At 31.6% G+C, this 24,521-nt stretch overlaps 1 protein-coding gene and 1 long non-coding RNA gene across 2 annotated transcripts in view; both read left to right on the top strand.

Moving 5' to 3' along the window:
• The window catches only part of LOC107619479 (ABC transporter G family member 28), a 190,854-nt gene that overhangs the window by 12,391 nt on the left and 153,942 nt on the right, over window positions 1–24,521 (top strand). The gene's annotated exons all lie outside the window — the stretch shown is intronic.
• LOC148546701 (uncharacterized) lies at window positions 10,493–13,084 on the top strand. The gene is made up of 4 exons (XR_015899996.1): window positions 10,493–10,738; window positions 11,279–11,675; window positions 11,770–12,005; window positions 12,183–13,084. It is a non-coding gene; the product is annotated as an uncharacterized LOC148546701 (long non-coding RNA).

The following is a 24,521-nucleotide window of genomic DNA, read 5'->3' as shown; positions in this document are numbered from 1 at the left end:
GAGAGAGCATTGCATGACTCTTCGCGGAGTGCAACTTTATGACTCGACAATTTTACATGGGGGATGGATTAAGGAATGGGGCAACCGTCATAACACTCGGTTGTGGGATCTGCACCCCCTTCCGACTTGGGACTTTACATCGTCGACGGAGTACCGGGATTGGTACGTGGGTTCGTACGAGGGCCAACACAGGGAGGTTTCGGGCACCCTTCAACACTGAATTAATGCACTCCACAAGATTCATTGTCATATGGCCCTATCAATGACCCTCATCAAATGCCAATACCCAGTGTCTAAGTCCAATGGCATTGCACCACCAGGCATATGCCTCGCCTTACTCTTCCAACCTCTTATAGTTGATGTTGTACTCATCCACCGTCCTTGAATACCCTATGTTGACAACAAATTTTTGCAGGTGCAGTACTTTAAATGCCCTTAAGAAGTTGCTGCCAATGTGCCTTATACAAAACATCCACGATGCTCTCGGAGGTTGCTGATCACCACCTGAACGATTTACTACTACTCGGATTGACTCATGTCGGTCTGAGATGATACCCACACCATCTTTTCTAACAACATGCCTTTGTAGATTCCTGAGAAAGAAGTGCCACGCATCAGCTGTCTCTCCTTCCACCAGGACAAAGGCGATAGGCACAATGTTCTGGTTCCCATCTTGTGCAACAGCAACCAGAAGTGTACCTTTGTATTTACCGTATAGGTATGTGCCATCAACCTGAACTAAAGGCTTGCAATGCTTGAATGCCCTAATGCATGGATTGAAACTCCAAAATACGCAGTGAAGTATTCTAACACCGTCCGCCTCCTCACTCCTGTTGTACAGGGGCCGTGTTTCTATTTGGACAATTGAGCCTGACATCTTCTGAACTATGACCGAGAACCACCATGGCAAAGGTTGGTAAGAATCCTCCCAACCACCGAAAACTTTGGCTATGAACTTCTGCTTTGCTAATAAAACCTTTCGATAATTGATGGTGTAGTTGAACCTTGACTAGACTTCTGCAATTATAGATTTGACCTTGATGGACGGGTCAGTCTCAACCAATGGCCTTATAGCCTTAGCAACTGTGTCCGAGTCTAACTTGGAATGGTCTTGTGAAATCGTTCCCATGGTGCACGTGTGCCTACCATTGTATCTCCATATCTTCCAACAACCTTTTTCTGTATCAAGCTAGCTCGGATAATCCAGTCGCATCCACGCTCATATGTCTTGCATTTTGCATAGAGCGTCTGTGGTTCGGACTCATAAACATTGTAGTCGACTCCTCTAAAGATAGTGTAACTTCTCATTGCTGCAATGACAGACTTTCTAGAACTATACTCCATTCCGATCCTGAACTCTCCATTCTCAGGGTCAGCAACACCTACAGAAACCAGATATCATCATTCATTGATCCATCCAAAATATAAAAACACAAAAACGTATTATTCACTCATCACGTACCTATGTTTGCATATTTCGGGGATTCCGGTGCATTCATGACATCAAGTTCCAAGTTACGCATAAAAGGTGGGATGTTCATCGGTTGACTAACTGTGGGATGATCCATTACATTCTCCGCTGCTGTCTCGACTCCCACGTCACCATCTTCGTCTTCGTCACCGGCTTCATACGTGGCTTCGAAGTTCTCTTTGTTGTCACTGTTCATTCCTTCGTACACTGCAACTCTGTCATCCTCTATATCTAAATCATTTTGAATCTCATTGCCTCTACGTTTTCAAACTCAACATACAGCTTATCTGTGGCTGTCGCATCTGATTCTGCCGGTAAATTTGGAACATATTCTGCATACTCATTTCGTCAATGATTGGCATAATATCAAACTATATTAGACCACCAAAAACTATAATTGGATTTTGGTACAAAATACTGCTCACTATCGTCAACATACCATTCTCCATACTTTGACAGAGATTATTTTGAAGCTCCATCAGCGTCATTGTGCATGGAACCACAAAAGAAAATGGATTTTGACACACAAACCTCACTCCTTCATGAGTATTCCGTATAATCTCACCGTTGTGATACACTACTAAGTTTGTGGTACCCTCCATTACACTAGCAACACGCTCAAAGAACACTCTTCCTCGCAATGAAAATGATACCAAGCTTTACCTTATATATAGGAGAGCATTCAGCACACCTCCCATGTGTTGACTCAGCACGCCCCCTATTTGATTCATCAGCCAATGATAGGTTGTCACGTGTAATACGCCCTCTATGTGCTGCAGCTGCATGCAACCAGACTTTGTCATATGGCAATCACGCTCCCCACGTGCCATATTCAACACGCCCCCTGCGTGTTGAATCTTTCATCTAACAGCTCTACCAATTTATAATTCACGTACTGCACCCATTTTTAGCCAAAACACCACTAATGAAACCATAACCAAATTCTTTAGCGAAGAGGAATCAATGTTGCTTCTAGTTGTCCAAGATACTGAGAAGAAGACGAATCAGAAGTCCATGTGGTGAGGGACTGTTGGTACGCAACAAAATTCTGGTTTGCGTCGCCTCTAACACTAAGAAATAAACCTACAAAAAATCAAAGGCTGAAAAGATGTATAATTTATTGGAAAAGCTAGATGAGAAAAGGAAAGCAATGTTTTGTGTGCCGTGCAACCAACTTTGGCGGTCCCGCAATTCGAAGGAACAAATGCAACAATTGAAGAGGAGATTGAGAGTGCGACGAAGGGCTTCGAAGACTTCATGAAGGTAAACGCAAGAAACAAGGAATTACGGGTTGTTGACTCTTCATTGGCCCAATTAAGAGAGACTTGGGAGGCGCCACCAACTGGAATTATAAAAATTAATATTGATGCATCGGTGCCAAGAGATGAGCATAGAGGTGTGAGTGTCCAAGAGATGAAATGGGCTTAATTTTGGGACAGCTAGCTGGGCCATACCCTTTCACTTAGACGCTCATGAGGCTGAGGCATATGTAGCCTATTTGGGAGCAGATTTTGTTAAACATTGTTGTTTCAATGAAGTAATCATAGAGAGTGATAGCTATGAAGTAGTGAAAGCTCTTAAACAAAGAAAGCCAATAAATTTTTGTTTTGGAACATTCATTGCTGACACTTTAGCAATATTAGGAGGACTTAGATTATTTTCCTTTAGTCATGTCAAAAGAAATGGAAATAGAGTGGCTCATGAATTAGTTAAGATGGCTCTTATCAATCAAAATTTTGTGTGGGTGGAAGAGGCACCGAATCATGTACAAAATCTAGTCATGTTGGACATTTTACCACCAATGGATTGAATCAAAACTCTTTTTTCCGTAAAAAAAAAAAAATCAAATTCTTTAGCCGCTAGAAGCCTAGAACGCCTAGAATCAAATATTTAATGTAACTATATTCTGTTATTTCAGTTATAAATAGTCTTTTAAATACTCTATATTTTCTAATAAAGCTTCATTCATTGCATAAAAGGGGCGTGTCTATATATCTACTGTATACAGAATTATAGATCATAATATATTATTGATCATGGTGTGAGTGTTTACAAACAGAAAAGGATGCGACCCTGTGATAACATAAGCATGATAAAAAAAAGTTATGATATAGTAATGTTTATGTATAAATATATTATATGATGAGTGGATTAATATATATGTTTTCCAAAGTCCGATGCCACATCGAAAGCGCATAGATCGTCACGTGTATGCGTGATACAAATTTGTGCTTGGCAAAGTGTAAACATCATAACTTCATAAGGATAAATATTTGTAGGAGAAAAAAAAATCAAGAATCAATGATATATTTATATGTGTAATTTTAAATTTTTTAAGGTACGATTTTCTTTTTATTGACTGATTTTAAATTTTGTTTTCTTAACAGGACCAATATAGTAAATGCATTGCAACCCAATATAACTCTAATTATGTACTCTTAGAATAATGTTGCCTGGCGGTGCAGAGTGACACATTATTCACATTTAAATTGGGTGCAATTGATGACTCCATGTACTTTCACATTCAAGACTTTCACAACTTGTTTTTTATATATCTTTTTTTTATTAAATTTATATAACACAAAATTGTTTATTATTGTGTTCATATTTAATATTATAATTTTATTTTACACAAAATAAAATATACGTTTAATATTATTTTTTTTAAGATTCTAATATATTTTTTTTTTTCTGAGTTTGGAGCATAAATTTTTAACTTATTTTTTATGTATTATTTATTTTAACTTATGATGTACTTATCTTTATTTAATCAAACTAATAAATTTGGTTAGCTAGAACGCCTAGAATCAAATATTTAATGAAACTATATTCTGTTATTTCAGTTATAAATAGTCTTTTAAATACTCTATATAACAATAAAAATCACATATGTGAAAGAGCCTAGCAGCGGAAACGACACAAATGTCCAACACAAAAACAATATGGAAGCACTCACAACACAATATGGCAGCAACTATAACAAGCAAATATAGCAAGTAAAGCAATAATAAGAACACACCGAGATTTTAACGTGGAAAACCCCCTCAAGGTAAGAGGTAAAAACCACGAGTCGTCCAGACCAATGAAATAGCTCCACTATAATCAAATGAGGTACAAGAGAGTCTCAAACAAAGCACAAAAATGTGCATATAACCAGCCAAAACATCAAAGCACCAAAGCTCACAAATGAAAAGCAAGAAGATGAAATATACCCAAAAAACAGAGCTGCTGTCGAAGCCAATTTCTCCCTCTGTAGACCTCCAATTAAAATCTCCACCGTCCAGAATGAAGAACAAGATGTGAAGAATCTACAGTTCAAATTTCACGTCGATCCAACGGTGAAAGAATGAGAAACTGCCGTTCCAAAATTGCTGCTCTGTGTAAAAACGGGAAACCTAATTTCTCTCTTGCGAAGCCAATTTCTCTCACTGCAAATCTCCAATCAACATCTCCACCGACCAGAATGAAGAACAAGATGATAAGAACATGCAGTTTAAATTTCAAGCCGATCCAACGGTGAACAACTGAGAAACTGATATTTGAAATTTACTGCTTTGGGCAAAAACGGGAATTTTGTTTTTCCCCTTCTCTCTCACTTGGTGGCTACTCTCACTCACTCTCAATGACCCCAAAAATCTGAACTAGGGTTGTGGCACAATGGGTGCAAGAGACACCCTCAAAATGTTGGGCTTGGGCCTCACAAAGGAGAGAAAAACCCAACAAATCTCCCCCTTCTCGACTAGGTGGAGGCTCTCGCCATTCCGGCGATCAAACAACATGTTTCAAACTTTTCTCTTGACAATGCTTTTGTCATCATATCAGCACCATTGTCATCAGTGTGAACTTTCTCAAGTTCCAACAACTTTGAATCTAACACATCCCGTATCCAGTGATACCTAACATCAATGTGTTTAGATCTTGGATGAAAAGTAGAATTCTTGGCAAGATGAATAGCACTTTGGCTATCACACAACAACACATAACGGTCTTGCTTGAAACCAAGTGCTGCAAGAAACTTCTTCATCCACAACAACTCTTTACATGCTTCAGTTGCTGCAATAAACTCTGCCTCTGTGGTAGAAAGTGCAACACACTTTTGTAGCCTTGACTGCCATGAAATAGCTCCCCCTGCAAACTTGACCAAATAACCTGAAGTAGACTTTCGAGAATCAATATCTCCTGCCATGTCTGCATCAGTAAAGCCAACTAGCAAAGGTTTCTCACCACCAAAACTCAAACTCAAGTTAGTTGTACCTTTGAGATATCTCATAATCCATTTAACAGCATTCCAATGTTCTTTACCTGGATTAGAGAGAAAACGACTCACAGTACCAACTGCATGAGCAATGTCTGGTCTAGTACACACCATAGCATACATCAAGCTTCCAACAGCTGAGGCATAAGGAATTTCATCCATTGCTTGTTTCTCCTCATCAGTGGTTGGACACTGCTTGGTACTTAACTTAAAATGAGGAGCAAAAGAACTAGCAACACATTTGGCATCATTCATGCCAAACCTTTGAAGCACCTTCTTTATGTACTTCTCCTGTGACAAATAAAGCTTCTTGGAATCTCTATAACGAGTAATAGTCATGCCCAAAATTTGTTTGGCAGGACCCAAGTCCTTCATAGCAAAGAACTTACTCAACTGTTTCTTCAACTCATTAATCCTCAAAGCATTCTTGCCCACAATCAAAATATCATCCACATAAAGCAAAAGAATGATAAAATCATCATCAGAAAATTTTTGCACAAATACACAATGATCTGAAGTTGTCTTACGGTAACCATGCTTCCCCATAACAGATTCAAACTTCTTGTACCACTGTCTTGGAGCTTGCTTCAACCCATAAAGACTCTTCTTAAGCTTGCACACAAAATCTTCCTTTCCTTTAACAACAAAGCCCTCCGGTTGCTCCATGTAGATCTCCTTGTCTAAATCACCATGAAGAAAAGCTGTCTTCACATCCATTTGCTCAATCTCCAAATCAAGAGACGCTGCTAATCCAAGCACAGCACGAATGGATGACATCCTCACAACAGGAGAAAAGATCTCCTCATAATCAACACCTTTTCTCTGGCTAAAGCCTCTAACAACCAATCTAGCCTTATACCGAGGCTTAGAATTGTGTTCTTCATTCTTGATTCTGAATACCCATTTGTTCTTCAAAACTCGCATACCCTTCGATAGCTTCACCAACTCATAGGTATCATTCTCAAGCAAGGACTTCATTTCTTCTTGCATAGCTTCAAGCCATTGAGCTTTGCTTTCATCTTCAACAGCCTCTCCAAAGCATTCAGGTTCTCCCCCATCAGTCAACAAAACAAACTCATGTGGAGAATACCTTGACGAAGGCTTTCTCTCTCTTGTAGACCTTCTAAGTGCATTTGCAGGAATTTCTAAAGCTGGTTCTTCATCTTGATCATCATCACCAACTTCATCAAGTATTGGATCAACTGTTCCATCTTCACCTGCACTTGTATCATGCTCATTATTTTGAGCTTCAACTCTACCATCTTCTACCATAGGCATAGAGGGAGTAATATCCAAGTCAGAAAAATCATCACTAGGCTGAACCATTGGCTTTTCCGCATTATCAACATCCTTCAATGTTTGGTCTTCAACAAAGACAACATCTCTACTCCGAATCACCTTCTTGTTAACAGGATCATAAAACCTGTAACCAAACTCATCCATGCCATAGCCAATAAAAATACATTGCCTAGTCTTTACATCAAGCTTAGATCTCTCATCTTTAGGAATATGAACAAAAGCTTTACATCCAAAGACTCTTAAATGATCATAAAAAACATCTTTACCTGACCATACCTTCTCTGGCACTTCAAATTGCAAGGGAACACATGGTGTTCGGTTCAAGACATGAACAACAGTGCTCAAAGCTTCACCCCAAAAGGATTTTGCCAATCCAGACTGTGACAATAAGCACCTAACTCTTTCAACCAATGTTCTGTTCATCCTTTCAGCCAAGCCATTCAACTGAGGAGTCTTCGGAGGAGTCTTCTGATGTCTTATACCATGCTCTTTACAATAAGCATCAAATGGACCTGAGTACTCACCACCATTGTCAGTACGAATGCATTTCAACTTCTTCCCAGTTTCTCTTTCAACAGAAGCTTGAAATTGCTTGAACACATTCAAAACTTGATCTTTGGTCTTCAAAGTGTAAACCCATAATTTTCTAGAATGATCATCAATAAAGGTTACAAAATAGATAGACCCTCCAAGTGTTCTTGTCTTCATCGGCCCACATACATCAGAATGTACCAAGTCAAGTATCTCCGGCTTCCTTGAAGGTGGATGGCTCTTAAAAGAAACCCTGTTTTGTTTCCCAGCAAAGCAATGGTTGCACTTTTGCAAAGCAACCTTACAACCAGATAAAAGATTTCTCTTGGATAACATATTCATACCCTTCTCACTCATATGACATAATCTCTTATGCCATAAATCAGTTTCATCAACAAACTCAGCAGCATTAATAACATCTTTCACAATCTTTGCTTGAGTTAAATAAAGAGTAGAGTGTCGAGTACCTCTAGCAACAACCATGGAACCCTTGGTGAGCTTCCAACTATCACGAGAAAATGAGCTATCCAAGTCTTCATCACACAACTTACCAACAGAAAGTAAGTTCAACCGAATATCTGGAACATGCTTCACACGCTTCAAAGTCAACTTGGTACCATTGGAGGTTTCTAAGCAAACCTGTCCAACACCAGCACATTTTGCAACACCTTGATGAGCCATTTTCACATCACCAAAATCACCAGGAGTATAAGATGTAAACAAATCCCTCCTAGATGTAACATGAATAGAAGCACCACTATCAATCACCCAACTAGTGCTATTATCAACAAGGTTAACAGATTCAAACTCCTCAACAACAAGAAAATCATCATGAGTTACATTAACCTTGTCTTCATTACTACCATCATCTTTATTTTTGCTCTTGTCTTTACTTGCCTTGGCTTTCTCCTTCTTTAGCTGCCAACAAAATCTCTTCACATGTCCCTTTTGACCACAATGATGACACTCAATGTTCTTATACTTTCCTCGAGACTTGCTTCTGCTTTGATCTCTACCTTTAGGACCTCGACTTTTGCTTCTCCCCCTAGACTCAGAAACAAGAACATCTGAATGTGTAGTCGATGTACCTTGTGACTTTCTTCTCATCTCTTCATTCAAAACACTGCTCTTGGCAAGATCCATAGAGATTACACCATCAGGAGCAGAATTAGACAATGACATTCTGAGAATTTCCCACGAGTCTGGTAAGGAGCCAAGAAGTAACAATCCTTGAACCTCTTCATCAAACTTGATACCCATGGAAGATAACTGATTCATAATTCCTTGGAAATTATTCAAGTGATCTGTCATTGATGTCCCATCTGTATACTTCAAAGCCAACAACTGCTTAATCAAAAACATCTTGTTATTCCCAGTTTTTCGAGCATACAACTGTTCAAGCTTAATCCAAAGAGTCCGAGCATGTGTCTCTCCAATAATATGGTTCAACACATTATCGTCAACCCACTGCCTAATATATCCACAGACTTGTCTATGCAACAAAGTCCAATCATCATCAGATTTATCATTAGGCTTCTCTGTACCAAAAACTGGTTGATAAAAATTCTTGACATAAAGCAAATCTTCCATTTTTGACTTCCACAAATCATAATTAGGACCATTAAGAGTGATCATCCTACTAGTATTAGTATTAGCTTCCATTGTTCACAAACTCACAAGCCCAGAAAAATACCAACAAGCTCTGATACCAGTATGAAAGAGCCTAGCAGCGGAAACGACACAAATGTCCAACACAAAAACAATATGGAAGCACTCACAACACAATATGGCAGCAACTATAACAAGCAAATATAGCAAGTAAAGCAATAATAAGAACACACCGAGATTTTAACGTGGAAAACCCCCTCAAGGTAAGAGGTAAAAACCACGAGTCGTCCAGACCAATGAAATAGCTCCACTATAATCAAATGAGGTACAAGAGAGTCTCAAACAAAGCACAAAAATGTGCATATAACCAGCCAAAACATCAAAGCACCAAAGCTCACAAATGAAAAGCAAGAAGATGAAATATACCCAAAAAACAGAGCTGCTGTCGAAGCCAATTTCTCCCTCTGTAGACCTCCAATTAAAATCTCCACCGTCCAGAATGAAGAACAAGATGTGAAGAATCTACAGTTCAAATTTCACGTCGATCCAACGGTGAAAGAATGAGAAACTGCCGTTCCAAAATTGCTGCTCTGTGTAAAAACGGGAAACCTAATTTCTCTCTTGCGAAGCCAATTTCTCTCACTGCAAATCTCCAATCAACATCTCCACCGACCAGAATGAAGAACAAGATGATAAGAACATGCAGTTTAAATTTCAAGCCGATCCAACGGTGAACAACTGAGAAACTGATATTTGAAATTTACTGCTTTGGGCAAAAACGGGAATTTTGTTTTTCCCCTTCTCTCTCACTTGGTGGCTACTCTCACTCACTCTCAATGACCCCAAAAATCTGAACTAGGGTTGTGGCACAATGGGTGCAAGAGACACCCTCAAAATGTTGGGCTTGGGCCTCACAAAGGAGAGAAAAACCCAACAATATGATTAGTAAATCAATACAAAATTCCCTCCTTCTACCACCTACTTCTTTCTATTCTTCTTCTTCGTATTTTTCAGGATAGCATTGGCAATTAGCAAGTGATGGTTTTTCTCGATAAGCACTTGCTACAGCTTCTTCTCGCAAGATTGAAGTCTTCTTCAACCTTTCTGCTAGCTATTCACAAAGAACCACGTTGAAGAAGTGTGAAGATTGAAAAGGTAACATGAAACTTCTTTTATGTTTTAAATTTCAGAATTGTTATTTAGAAATTTGAGGATGCCAACAATTCTAAATTAGTGATTGAGAAATAAAGTTCTAGATTTTAGATTGAAATGCATATTGAAAGCTTGGTAATATAATGTTTGATGAGGTTCAGATTTTGAGGTTAATACTTCTTTTTTTGCTGAAAAGAAATATCCTTTTAACTTTATGATACATTATTTATTTATTTTTTGTTGATTTGTAATGATTCTTAACCTTTGGGGAATTCATTGAGATCGCGCCACACTTTTTCTTACTTCCAATCCATCCATTCATTCATTCGCATTCCATTTCTTGAAGAATTCTATTACCCTCCCCTTTTCTTCTCATTCTTCCATTCCCAAATCCCTATCTTTCTTATTCTGCTTAATCCAAGGTTGGTTTAGTCTTTTCTTTATCTTTTTTTTTCTTTTTACCTCAGGTTCTTTATTTTTATTTTTAAAAAATTCTTCTTTTTTTGGGGGGAGGGGGTGGTTAAGCTTTTGGGTGGCTAGGGATTTTCTGTCCGCTGGGATATGGATTTAGGTGTTATATTTCTTTTTCAGGGGAAAAAAGGTTGTGATTCAAAGATTTGCATGTTCCAAGGTTAATGCTTTGGGGTTGGATATCATGTGTTTTTTTTTTTCCAAGGTTAAACAAAACTAGATGTTTAATTTCATGTTGAAGAAGCATTGTATTGGTCTAAGTGTATATGATATACTGTTTGGCTAACTCTGTTTGAGTTGAAGGATTGTAGCTTCTGATCCAAGTGTTTATGTAATGAATATATTGAATTTAGTGCTTTATTCCTTGTCTATATTTGCATTTTGAACTGATCTTGTTAGGCAGATTAGGAACCATTTTAATATTTTGCTTCTTTTTTCTTAAGCTTATTGTTTATATGATGTCTGAATGCATTGCACCTTTTCTGTTTCAGATATTGAACTCTTGGGATAAGACAGCTAGTCCTTGAATTGGATAGAGTTCCTTGTTTTGAAGGATCATGACAACATATGACATGGATCCTGATGTTGTTCGCTGGGGCCTTCATAATCTCTTAGACATTTGCACACTTTCCAATAATGGTTCTCCTAGTTTCATAACTAGATATGATCCAGATTTAAGTAGCAGCGTAGAATATGTTAGAGAAGGCTTCTGTCAGCCTTCGTAGGTGGAGAACGATGAAGCTGTTGCTTGTGCTTACCAGGAAGAATTATCACAACTTGAATCCTTGGAAGCTTCTGGGATGTCGAAATTTGGGAACGATCAAGTGTAGGCAGCCGTACTTGCACAGGATTGGCATTCTTACTCAGATGGAAGCAGAAATTTTGGTGGTATAAACTTGGCAATCGCTATTCTCTATTGTTATCTTTTTGATGTGCTGGATATTTTTCAAACTTGTCATGATAAATTGTCAACAACATGTAGGTAATGAAACTTGCCAGAACTCTAACAGTGAGCCATACAACATTCCAGAAGCAGAGGATTATGATCCAAATGAAAGGGAAAACGTTATGCATGACATTGATGTTTATGGTTCCTCTTTTGGGTCAGGAGAGATTCCAGTTTTTAGTGATGATATGTGGCATACGTTGGAAATAATGGATGAGTCTTCTCTTGACGGTGAGGTAGGCAAAAGATTAAACCAGATGGTCCCAATCCCTGTAAGTTTAGCCTTTTAGTGCAGCCAAATTCTGTTGTATTTAATATCATTGAATTTCTTCTTTCTATAATTTCTTATATATGTAATACTTAGTGATGTATTCTTTATATGTGAGTCTAAGTAGCTATAGAATTCCAATTTGGATATTAATACAAATGTCTCTTGTCTGTACTTGCAGCATATTCCTAAAACCAATGAAAAAATTCCATCATATGATGAAGAAGTATTTCAGATGATATGGCTTTATTGATGTTGTCATGGTTCACTGATATTAGGAATGGTGAATGGGTGATCATGTCACATTGTAGGCTGCTGCCGATTGGGTATGATGAAATATACCATTTCCATTTTGTATTTGCCTTTCCTATTTATTATGATATCCTTCTTTTTGGTTTGAGATTTCAAAGTCAGTGTTCTTTATCTGTTTGATTCTATTGGATTCATGTAAAGCATTCTTTGTATCTTTTAGAGGCCATCTTAGCAGGTATGGTTTATCTTTTTTATATGCAGTCACATTTACACTTATTTAGTTTCTTCTTCTTCCACTTCCTTGCCCCCTCACTCTTTTTTTTCCCATTTTTTCTTCTCATATATTATCCATTTTTTTTCACAATTTGATCGCATATTCTTATTAAGTTGACATATACACTGATATATAAGTATTACTAAGTATATATAAATTTTGTCATTTGTCATATATATTTTTACTCTATCTCTTTTGTTTTCTATGCTTATTTTTTTAACATTATATATTCATAGAATTATTATACCTCTTAAATACTTACTGACTTGAGCGTCGGAGTGTCTTTTACAGGTACACCCCCAACTTTCTCGGTTCGACTCTTACCACAACCATGGAAGAGCTTCTGACAAAGAATTTTTCAACCAGGTTATAGTTTGGAATCACCACTTCACTTTTGCTATGTTGCTCTACAAAAAAAGCTTTGAACAACGAACCACATCCTAAGTGAACTATACTTTTGTAATTATTTTTTTATTTGAATATGAATTTTCACATATGATTGTCAAATTAATTTAATCAACTTTGATATTAAATATAAAAAAAATGTTGAGATAGAACTCATTAATCTTTCTACATTTACTAAACAATTTTAGTTATAATAATGCGTAATCCGTGGAAGTTAATATAGTTAATTATAATTTTAATGACTAACTGTAGTTACCAACTACTCACACTATATTCTCACTCATACTCACCTTCACTCTCATTATAGAAAATGTAATCATGTCCACAATATTTCAATATCAAACTTTCATGAATGTTACTTACTATACTTAATGTACCTCATCCAAGGTAAATTTTATTGTTATATATTATTGTAGAAATTTAAAACTTGTATTGCACTTCTACACTAATTTCAATTCATTGTTATTAGCTTTTAATCATATAAATAGTATATATTTTTATAAATAATGACTTAAATTTACATTTTTTATTTTAGTTTTGGTAATTGCTCATGTATTTTAATTTGAGCATAACTAGCTCGGCACCTTACCGAAACTGAATCAAAACGAATCAATAATCAAAGAAAGAAAGTGCTTAAGGATCTTTGACACAGAAAGTGGAGTGAGTGGTAATTTCCTGGCTGAGAAGTGAAGTCAAATTGGAAAGTCTACTATAGACAAGCTGAGTAACAAGTGGAAGAACAGAAGGGTTATCAATTTTGATGAGAATGAGAAGTGAGGAAGGGATGGTGGGTCTCAAAAGGAGATCAGATCACGTTCGAACGAGGACACAACATAGTACATACAAGTACAGTGAACTCAACACAACAATGTCCTTTGAAGCCATCATGAAGACAGCCGTTTTATTGTCCCAAAAGGAAAGAAAGTCTGTTAATTTAGCCTCAAGTTTTGGTCAACCTGTCGGATTTCGTAGTCATACTAAACTTAAGAGATTTTTACATAAAATTAAAAACAAATAGTCATCTTTTACTATTAAAAATTTAAATACTGATAAAATTAACCATTAATCATTTAAATAAGTATTGTATCCATGATTATATTTATTTGACAATTCAAATTAAATATTATTCTATGAAATATTAGGGATGGCAAATAGGTCGAAATTCATCAGACTGATTCGCATAACTTGCAAAAAAAAAATTAAACCAAAATAAAGAACAAAAAGTCAAAAATTGACGGATTTAACCTGTTAATCCGCTATTAGAAGGGGGCATACTAGCTCATTTGCCATTCCTATGAAATATATTGTTAGTATTCGACTCTAATCAGCTGTTAGCTCTTCTATGTAAGCAAAAATTATTAATTCTTTTATCTGAATCTTTTAATAATTATTTATTCTAAATGAAATTTAATAAGTCAATAGCCATTCTGTGATATATATAAATTTTTATGAAAATATTGTATTATTTTATTATAAAAAAAATTAATTCTTTTAATAGTAAATTATTTTATTAAAAACTATATATAAATTATACACATATATAATAATTAATAAATAATTTTTAATATTTATAAAACATTTTTGTAATTATATTTATGTACACACATAATCAGTTTTATCAAACAAAATCAACATATATAGGTATCATGCCCTAGAAGAATAGGATTATGTTTGGTAAGAGGCATTTTAAGGCTGGATTTTATATATTTTAATTTTATTTTTGATCTTATAAAATATTATATAAATATTTGTAAAAATGTAAATTTTTAAAAAATTTGAACTAAAATACAAAGTTAGTAATTATTTATTTCATTAACTTATAAGTATTTTTTTTTAAATCAGAATGGAATGTTATTGTCTAATGAAATGAACAACGACGACTAACTTTAGAGAAAAAAAAAACACAAATATTTTAAAATTTGAACTAAAATATAAAATTTGAATTTTCATTCTTATTAATTTCAATTTTTGTTTGAATGTAAATGGAATATTTTTTATTGATATTTATGTTTTAAAGTTAATAGAGAATAAAGTATAGCTTATTTTACTAACGAGTTATAATTTAAATGGTATAGTCTCTCATCCTCATCTAGAGGCCTCGAATTCGAATCTCACTTCTAACTTCAGGAAAAAAAAATATAACTTGTTTTATTTGTATCAGGATTTCTTTCTTAATTTTGTTGGACAATACAATTTTTTTTTTTTAATTTTACTTGCAATTACAAAATTACATTATTCTTTAGTTAAAATATATTATAAAAAAAATCGTAATTTCTTTTCCTATCATTTAAATTAGGAAATATGAATTTTTTTATTTAAATTAAATAATTATCAATAAATCATGTTTGATTTGAAAAGAAAATAACCCTAAAAAAAGAGAGAATTTCTAAAATACATCTAATTTATTTAATTTAGTCTTGTAAAGTACACTTTTACCTTATATATAATTAAAAGCAGAATATACGGGAAAAGAGAACACTTTGAATAATATATACAATAACTATCTAAAATATCTAATAATCATTTTAATAACTAGATAAGCACAACATATTCTTAGAGCAAAGTCCTTCGAAAAATGGCAAAAATTAATGCACTTTAGATAAAGTAGCGAATATAACATTCTTTAAAAGTTAATCTATTATCAAATATTATCAGATAAATTAAATTTATTTATTATTATTTTTTTTTATGGGCTGAACTCCTCCATTACTCTATTAATCTTTAAACATCTTCACTATTTGCTGGCAGTTACAACAAATTTATTATCTTTTATTTCAAATTATCCTCAAGGTTAATGTAAGTGATAATAGAATGAAAATTAAAATAAAATTATATTTATACAATTATTCGTATTACTATTTTGTTAATTTATTCAAAAAGTAAATAAAATTTGAAGGTAATTGATATGAAATATTACATATATAAAACTAAGAAAAATTTTTATTTGTATAAAAATGAGCTTAATAAATAATTATTCATTTAAAGTATTTTTTTGTTATATAAAAAAGAAATATATATGCAACATTGCATTTTATTCACTTATTATAATTTACTAAGATAAAATTATGTAATTAATTTTTTTAAACATTAGTTATTTATTTTTCATGCAATATAGAAATAAATAAATATAATATTTATTTAGTAGATTTTGTTATGTAAAATATTTTTGTTGTCATATTATTTGAGAAACCAAAAAAAAGAAAATGTTATTTTATGAAAAATTGATAATATATTTTTAATAATATTGTTAATACAAAATAATAAATTTTAAATATTCTTTTAAATATTATATATTATTTAAAATAATATAAGTATTTTCCAAATAATATATTTAAAATATAGTAAAGTAACATATATTTTTTTATGTGAATTTTTTTATTAAACTTCTTTTTCTTTTGCAAGAATAATTAAAATATCATCGAGACATGATAAAAGTTAACATAAATATTTAATTTTATTTTTTATTTGGTTCGAATTTGGTCAGTAATAAGATATGGCATATATATACATATATACACATATATAAATTGAAGTCATACAATATATATTATTGAACATAACCTACCTTATCATACATACGAATATATGAAAGATAAATACATAAAATATTTTAAAGAGTAAAGTATCGTTTTTGTCCCTAACGTTTTAATCGTCCTATTTAAGTCCCTGACGTTTCAAAATTGACTCAATGTTATCCTGCCATTAGAAATCTATTAACGGAGTTGACGGTAGGACAAAATTGAGATAATTTTAAAACGTTAGGCACTTAAATAGGACGAAAATGCTGGGAACGAAAATGGTACATAAAAATAAATTTTAATTTTATCCTTCACTAATATCAATCTTTCATGGTACATAGTTATTCAATTGTTTTTAATCACATTTAAGTAAATTACACTTAATCACATTATTTTGATTCTAAATAATTTTTTTATAATTTTATTCTTAAAAATTTTTACTCATCATGAAATGTTTGTAAAATGACTAGAATCACATTATTTTATTGTATATTTATCATTTTTTCCCCACAAGTTTATGTACTAGTCATTCTACAAACATTTTATGATGAGTAAAAATTTTTAAGAATAAAATTATAAAAAATAAATTTATTTAGAATAAATTTAATGTGACTAAGTGTAATTTATATATATATGATTAAAAATTAATTGAATAACTATGTACCGTAAAAAATTGATATTATTGAAGGATATAAAATTTAAATTTATTTAATGTATCGTTTTTGTCCCCAACGATGTTCGTCCTATTTAAGTCCCTAACATTTTAAAATCATCTCAATTTTGTCCCGCCGTCAATTCTGTTAACAGATTCCTAACAACAGGACAACATAGTCAATTTTGAAACGTTAGGGACTTAAATAGGACGATTCAAACGTTAGGAATAACTTTCAGACTTACCCCAAACGTTGGGAACAAAAATGATACTTTACTCATATTTAAAATATAGATCTTGTGAAAAATGGTTTTGACAAACAAATATATTATGTGGAAAAAAATTCAATACTAATTTTTCTATTTTTTTATTAGCTTTTTTTTAAACACATTAGTTAGATATGTAACACACTTAATTGGCTTTATCTTTTTAATAGCAGCTCAACAGACACTTCTACCACTATTTTATTGAGTTTAAAAAATTAATTTTATATTTTTAGTTTTAAAATTATAAATTTAATATTAATAATTAAAAATAAAATATTTTAAATTATTTAACATGTAAAATATATAAAATAAATAAATTTAAATTAAAAAAATAAGTTGTTATTATGTGAATAAAATCAATATAAAAATTGACTAATATTATTTGAAGATTACTTATTTATAAATGTTATTTAATTTATTTATTTTTTTAATTTTATTTAATTAGAAGCAAATTTAAAATTTATATACAAAATTCATCCATATGAAAACACTATTTATATACGAAATACTTCTAAATTTTGTATACAAATATAATTATTATTAATTAATTATATATTTAAATTATTTCTTTATTAACAAACTAAAAAAAACGTATTGATTCACTAGCAAAACGTTAGTGTAAAAATGGTGTTTATTTAATTTGTTTATCTGTGTTTCAAAAATAAACATTGAAATAAACCACTATTTCAATTTTTTAAGCCATTTTAATATATGTATTAACATAAAAACTAAATTATCAAACATACTAATAGAAATATTTAAAGTATCAATAAAAAAAATATAATTAAATTAAGTACATGAATAATTAAACATATGTTAAGTTTCACGTATACTTCATAGCTGAATTATTATTATTATTATTATTATTATTATTATTATTATTATTATTATTATTATTATTATTGTCAACAATATTAAACATCGTATATATATACAATGAATTATAAGATAAAGAGGTAAATTAATTTGTATAAATATATAGATATTTTTTTTTAGCTATTATCGTAATATAAGATTCTAAAAATCAGTTTAAATCGGCTGATTAAACCGTGACCATGTGGAAATAACGAATTGGTTAAATACTATAAACGAAAGTTTTAAAATAAACCGCATTTCGTCGGTTAAATCGAATTGAGATTCGGCCGGTTTTTTTTCAAAAGTCCAAAATCCCGCTATTTAGTTTAGAGGAGAGAAACTCTAACCAAACTGCCAAAGTCCAAAATGCTGAACAGCACCCTCGTGCCTCGTCTATCTCACCGTCTCCTTCTCCATCTCCTTCTTCTCATCGATCTCCTCTCTCACTCCCTCACTTCTGTCTAGTCACTGCCCTGCTACGGTCGCCGTTGCAACTTCTGAAAGTTGCCTCTATCGCACAGCCATCGTCGCTGCTGCAACTGGTCTCGCCTCCTGCCTCCCTCGCGCAATACTGTCCCGCCGACGCTGTTCCACCATGCTCCTCCCCTTTAGTCGTGTTAGTCCCTCCAATCGTGCCCTCTCCCCTTGTGTGCTCACCCCTCTCCCCTTGTGTACTCACTGCTCAGTCTGCTTTTTTCTAGGTATTTTTTAACGATCATTGTTGTTAGTTAATCAGTAAACTGTGATTTTTCATTACTGTGTGGTGTAGGATTGTGAAGAATTTTGAATAATTTATCATATGACATTTTATGGTTGGTTTTTTTTTAATTTGACTTTTGAGTTTAAATTTAAAAGAGATAATAACAATGTGGTTTATGTAATATTTTTATTTTAGATAATATTTTAAAGTTTATATTAGACTATAATTATGTTTTACTGTGTGTATTTATATTTTATGTATTATTTTATTAAAAACGGGTTTTCAGTTGAACTATGGTCGAATCGATTAAACCATGAATTAGTATTTAGAGTCGTTCGATGACCAGTTCAGTTTCAGAAAATTATGTAGTCTCTGCCTCTTTTAATTTTTATCTTTCAATCTCTCTCTCAGTGTTAGTCTATCATCCAAACGCAACCTAATAATTTTATTTATATTTGAGAAACTACATTTAGCTTTGGATAAATAACTAATGAGATTATTATTGTTGTTGTTGTTGTTGTTAACTTTTTACCTACGTATATATGTTTTTTTAATTAAATTTATATAATAATAAATCTTTTATCCTTGTGTTTAATTATATTTAATATTATAATTTGGTTTCACACAAAATAAAATTATTAAATTGAGTAAAGTATCGTTTTTGTTCTCAACGTTTGAGAAAATTTTTAAAGTTGTCTCTAACGTTTCAATCATCCAAATTAAGTTCCTAACGTTTCAAAATTGACTCAATGTTGTCCTACCGTTAGGGATCCGTTAACAGAATTGGTGGCGGGACAAAATTGAGACGGTTTTAAAACGTTAGGGACTTAAATAAGATGAAAACGTTGGAGACAAAAACGATACATAGAAATAAATTTTCAATACTTCAATAATATCAATTTTTTACTGTATATAGTATTCAATTATTTTTTAATCACATCTAAGTAAATTACAGTTAATCACATTGCTTTCATTCTAAATATATTAATTTTTTTATAATTTTAGTCTTAAAATAATGTAATTTTTTTATAAATAAATAAATTTTACAATTTCATTCTAAATAATGTAATTTTACTTTCATTACTTAATCACATTACTTATTTTTTTTATAATTTTATACTTTCATTCTAAATAAATTAATTTTTTATTATTTTACACTTAAAGTAATGTAATTTTTTATAAATAAATAAATTTTATACTTTCATTCTAAATAATGTAATTTTACTTTCATTACTTAATCACATTACTTATAATTTTTTTTTTATAATTTTACACTTTCATTCTATTCACATTACATTATTTATTTAGAATGAAAGTGTAAAGTTTATTTATTTATAAAATAATTACATTACTTTAAGTATAAAATTATAAAAAGATAAATTTATTTAGAATGAAAGTAATGTAACTAAGTGTAATTTACTTAGATGTGATTAAAAAATAATTAAATACTATGTACAGTAAAAAATTGATATTATTTAAAGATAAAATTAAAATTTATTTCTATTTATCGTTTTTGTCCCCAACATTTTCGTCCTATTTAAGTCTCGAACGTTTCCAAATCGTCTTAATTTTGTCCCGCCGTCAATTCTGTTAACGGAACCCTAACGGCAGGACAACATTGAGTCAATTTTGAAACGTTAGGGACTTAAATAGGACGATTGAAACGTTAGGGATAACTTTGGAACTTACTCCAAACGTTGGAAACAAAAACGATACTTTACTCTTAATATTATAATTTTATTTCACACAAAATAAAATTATTATATGTTTGTTTGCTTTTTATGTGAGTATATATGTTTTTCTTAATTTAAATTTATATAATACAAAATCTTTTATCATTGTATTCGTATTTAATATTATAATTTTATTTCGCACAAAATAAAATTGTTATATATTATTTTCTTTTTATATATATATATTTTAATTAAATTTATATAACACAAAATCTTTTATCATTGTGTTCATATTTAATATTATAATTTTATTTTACACAAAATAAAATATACATTTAATATTATTTTTTCTAAAATTCTAATATATTTTTTTCTGTTTGGAGTATGAATTTTTAACTTATTTTTTATGTATTATTTATTTTAACTTATCTTTAGCTGCTAGAAGCCTAGAACGCCTAGAATCAAATATTTAATATAACTATATTCTGTTATTTCAGTTATAAATAGTCTTTTAAATACTCTATATAACAATAAAAATCACATATGATTAGTAAATCAATACAAAATTCCCTCCTTCTACCACCTACTTCTTTCTATTCTTCTTCTTCGTATTTTTCAGGATAGCATTGGCAATTAGCAAGTGATGGTTTTTCTCGATAAGCACTTGCTACAGCTTCTTCTCGCAAGATTGAAGTCTTCTTCAACCTTTCTGCTAGCTATTCACAAAGAACCACGTTGAAGAAGTGTGAAGATTGAAAAGGTAACATGAAACTTCTTTTATGTTTTAAATTTCAGAATTGTTATTTAGAAATTTGAGGATGCCAACAATTCTAAATTAGTGATTGAGAAATAAAGTTCTAGATTTTAGATTGAAATGCATATTGAAGGCTTGGTAATATAATGTTTGATGAGGTTCAGATTTTGAGGTTAATACTTCTTTTTTTGCTGAAAAGAAATATCCTTTTAACTTTATGATACATTATTTATTTATTTTTTGTTGATTTGTAATGATTCTTAACCTTTGGGGAATTCATTGAGATCGCGCCACACTTTTTCTTACTTCCAATCCATCCATTCATTCATTCGCATTCCATTTCTTGAAGAATTCTATTACCCTCCCCTTTTCTTCTCATTCTTCCATTCCCAAATCCCTATCTTTCTTATTCTGCTTAATCCAAGGTTGGTTTAGTCTTTTCTTTATCTTTTTTTTTCTTTTTACCTCAGGTTCTTTATTTTTATTTTTAAAAAATTCTTCTTTTTTTGGGGGGAGGGGGTGGTTAAGCTTTTGGGTGGCTAGGGATTTTCTGTCCGCTGGGATATGGATTTAGGTGTTATATTTCTTTTTCAGGGGAAAAAAGGTTGTGATTCAAAGATTTGCATGTTCCAAGGTTAATGCTTTGGGATTGGATATCATGTGTTTTTTTTTTCCTCCAAGGTTAAACAAAACTAGATGTTTAATTTCATGTTGAAGAAGCATTGTATTGGTCTAAGTGTATATGATATACTGTTTGGCTAACTCTGTTAGAGTTGAAGGATTGTAGCTTCTGATCCAAGTGTTTATGTAGTGAATATATTTAATTTAGTGCTTTGTTCCTTGTCTATATTTGCATTTTGAACTGATCTTGTTAGGTAGATTAGGAACCATTTTAATATTTTGCTTCTTTTTTCTTAAGTTTATCGTTTATATGATGTCTGAATGCATTGCACCTTGTCTGTTTCAGATTTTGAACTCTTGGGATAAGACAGCTAGTCCTTGGATTGGATAGAGTTCCTTGTTTTGAAGGATCATGACAGCATATGACATGGATCCTGATGTTGTTCGCTGGGGCCTTCATAATCTCTTAGATGTTTGCACACTTTCCAATAATGGTTCTCCTAGTATCATAACTAGATATGATCTGGATTTAAGTAGCAGCGTAGAATATGTTAGAGAAGGCTTCTGTCAGCCTTCCTACGTGGAGAATATTGTATTATTTTATTATAAAAAAATTAATTTTATATTTTTAGTTTTAAAATTATAAATTTAATATTAATAATTAAAAATAAAATATTTTAAATTATTTAACATGTAAAATATATAAAATAAATAAATTTAAATTAAAAAAATAAGTTGTTATTATGTGAATAAAATCAATATAAAAATTGACTAATATTATTTGAAGATTACTTATTTATAAATGTTATTTAATTTATTTATTTTTTCAATTCTATTTAATTAGAAACAAATTTAAAATTTATATACAAAATTCATCCGTATGAAAACACTATTTATATACGAAATACTTCTAAATTTTGTATACAAATATAATTATTATTAATTAATCATATATTTAAATTATTTTTTTATTAACAAACTAAAAAAAACGTATTGATTCACTAGCAAAACGTTAGTGTAAAAATGGTGTTTATTTAATTTGTTTATCTGTGTTTCAAAAATAAACATTGAAATAAACCGCTATTTCAATTTTTTAAGCCATTTTAATATATGTATTAACATAAAAACTAAATTATCAAACATATATACTAATAAAAATATTTAAAGTATCAATAGAAAAATATAATTAAATTAAGTACATGAATAATTAAACATATGTTAAGTTTCACGTATACTTCATAGCTGAATTATTATTATTATTATTATTATTATTATTATTATTATTATTGTCAACAATATTAAAAATCATATATATATACAATGAATTATAAGATAAAGGGGTAAGTTAATTTGTATAAATATATAGATATTTTTTTTAGCTATTATTGTAATATAAGATTTTAAAAATCAGTTTAAATCGGCTGATTAAACCGTGACCATGTGGAAGTAACGAATTGGTTAAATACTATAAACGAAAGTTTCAAAATAAATCGCACTTCGTCAGTTAAATCGAATTGAGATTCGGCCGGTTTTCTTCCAAAAGTTCAAAATCCCGCTATTTGGTTTAGAGGAGAGAAACTCTAACCAAACTACCAAAGTCCAAAATGCTGAACAGCACCCTCGTGCCTCGTCTATCTCACCGTCTCCTTCTCCATCTCCTTCTTCTCATTGATCTCCTCTCTCACTCCCTCACTTCCGTCTAGTCACCGCCCTACATACTACGGTCTCCGTTGCAACTTCTGAAAGTTGCCTCTATCGCACAGCCATCGTCGCTGCTGCAACTGGTCTCGCCTCCTGCCTCCCTCGCGCAATACTGTCCCACCGACGCTGTTCCACCATGCTCCTCCCCTTTAGTCGTGTTAGTCCCTCCAATCGTGCCCTCTCCCCTTGTGTGCTCACTGCTCAGTCTGCTTTCTTTTAGGTATTTTTTAACGATCATTGTTGTTAGTTAATCAGTAAACTGTGATTTTTCATTACTGTGTGGTGTAGGATTGTGAAGAATTTTGAATAGTTTATCATATGACATTTTATGGTTGTTTTTTTTTTAATTTGACTTTTGAGTTTGAATTTGAAAGAGATAATAACAATGTGGTTTATGTAATATTTTTATTTTAGATAATATTTTAAAGTTTATATTAGACTATAATTATGTTTTACTGTGTGTATTTATATTTTATGTATTATTTTATTAAAAGCAGGTTTCCAGTTGAACTATGGTCGAACCGATTAAACCATGAATTAGTATTTAGAGTGGTTCGATGACCAGTTCAGTTTCAGAAAATTATGTAGTCTCTGCCTCTTTCAATTTTTATCTTCCAATCTCTCTCTCAGTGTTAGTCTATCATCCAAACGCAACCTAATAATTTTATTTATATTTGAGAAACTTCATTTAGCTTTGGATAAATAACTAATGAGATTATTATTATTGTTGTTGTTGTTGTTGTTGTTGTTATTGTTGTTGTTGTTAACTTTTTACCTACGTATATATGTTTTTTTAATTAAATTTATATAATAATAAATTTTTTATCCTTGTGTTTAATTATATTTAAT

This window comes from Arachis ipaensis, chromosome B9, assembly GCF_059453495.1.
Source record: "Arachis ipaensis isolate K30076 ecotype BB chromosome B9, ASM5945349v1, whole genome shotgun sequence".
Lineage (NCBI taxonomy): Eukaryota > Viridiplantae > Streptophyta > Magnoliopsida > Fabales > Fabaceae > Arachis > Arachis ipaensis.
The sequence above is the reverse complement of the archived record's forward strand: the minus strand, read 5'-3'. Positions and strand labels throughout refer to the sequence as shown.